A 1,752-nucleotide genomic window follows, 5' to 3' on the forward strand; every position below is an offset into this window, starting at 1 on the left:
AAAAAATTGGAGATCTGATACATCGTTGAGGTGAAGAAACAAGAATTTGGATTTTCAATGTATCCGTTATAAATTGATATAACAAACAGAAAGGCTGAAGAGATGCATAGCTTTGATGGATCATTCATACCTTTTATAATGTTGTTTAATCGTTTTCTGAATTTTGTTTCTGAGATGGATAGATTTATCAATACATTACTATTTATGTATCTCGTTTAAATTGAGAAGTGTTGTATTTCTACTAGATACATTAAATAAGTAATTGATGTCCATAAGATGTAAGGTTTGAGATCGATACATTACTTTGTGGTAGTTGCTACGTATCAGATACAATTAGTATAAATTTGAATTTATGTATCATGTCTAAAATATTATATATTTGTTCATGCAATAATAGAATGTTGTGTATCCGATACATTATATCATGTATCAGTTATATGATTTAGTAGATGTAATATTCGTGTTCCATAAAAATGTGTATCTAACACACAATTTGTGCAGTTGTGTTAGATAAAAAAATTGTATTTGATATTAGCACTGTTTAAAAGACAGAATATTATGTACACGATTCATTATGTTGTGTATCTAATACATGATATAATATATGTATTAATGTGCTTCATGTTTATTGTAACATCCGACAATTTAAAATGAATATGAAGAAACTTGAAATTGGAAGTAGTCATTTTTTTGAAAAAATTCAGAATCTGGAAAATTTGGCTAAGTGTGGAAATCAGTGAGTTTTTGGCCAACTTTGAGTAGTCGTAACTCCTAGCTCAGGATGAGTTAGGAGTAGTTCCAGTAATGGTTGTGAAGCTTGTGGAACGATCTTTTCAACGCCACCGTTTTTGCTCGATTTCGAGTTCGTATGAGCGAGTTATGCCCTTTGAAAGTTGGGGCAGTTGGCAGGGAGTCCGTCCGGAAATTTAAGGGCATTTTGGTCTTTTCACAAATCATTTCTTTTGAGGTTATATTGTTGTGTTAGGCTGTTTGTGGATCATTTTTGTTCCATTTTAAAAGAGAGAAAGTTAGGGTTCTTGAGAGTGAAGAAGAGAAGAAGAAGAGAAGAAGAGGAGAAAGAGGAAACCAACTAGTTTCCGTCGTGGAATTTCGTCGGGGGTGATCCCTTTCAAGGTATGTGAGTTCTTTAGTGTGGGTTGATCCTTTCCCCCACACACCAAGCTCATTTTATGATTTGAGAAAAGATTGGATTTGTTGTTGAAGTTGTTGAAGTTGTTAGTTGTTGTTGATGTTGTTAGTTGTGTTGTGGAAGTTATTGTTGGTTGTGGGACACGATTTGGTTGTGTTCTTGAGCTGAAAGCTATTGTATATTGAGGGATTTTATGATCCTTAGTGTTGGTTGGTTCATACCCCCACACACCAACTCGTTTTTAATTCCAAGAAAAGATCTATTTTTGGTTGTTGAAGTTGTTGGTTGTGTTGTTGAAGTTCTTGCTGATTTGGGACAGAATTTGATTGTGTTTTTTAGTGTAATCCACTCTATGCTGAGGGGTTTATGACCCCAAGTGTTTGGGAAAAGAACCTTTGAAGTTAAGAGGGTTTAGAGTTGGCAACATGAAGGAGAAAAGTCAAGCTGCTTTCAGGAAACAAGTCTGTGTTCCCTCTGTGAACAAAATCTGTTATGTTTTCAGAATTTAATTTCGAAATTCTTCTTAAGTTTAGCTGTCCTAAATTATTCCTAATCATCATGGGGTCCTTCCAAACACAAATCATTACCCTTGAATTCATAAT

This window comes from Solanum tuberosum, unplaced genomic scaffold (genome assembly GCF_000226075.1).
Source record: "Solanum tuberosum cultivar DM 1-3 516 R44 unplaced genomic scaffold, SolTub_3.0 scf00352, whole genome shotgun sequence".
Classification (NCBI taxonomy): domain Eukaryota; kingdom Viridiplantae; phylum Streptophyta; class Magnoliopsida; order Solanales; family Solanaceae; genus Solanum; species Solanum tuberosum.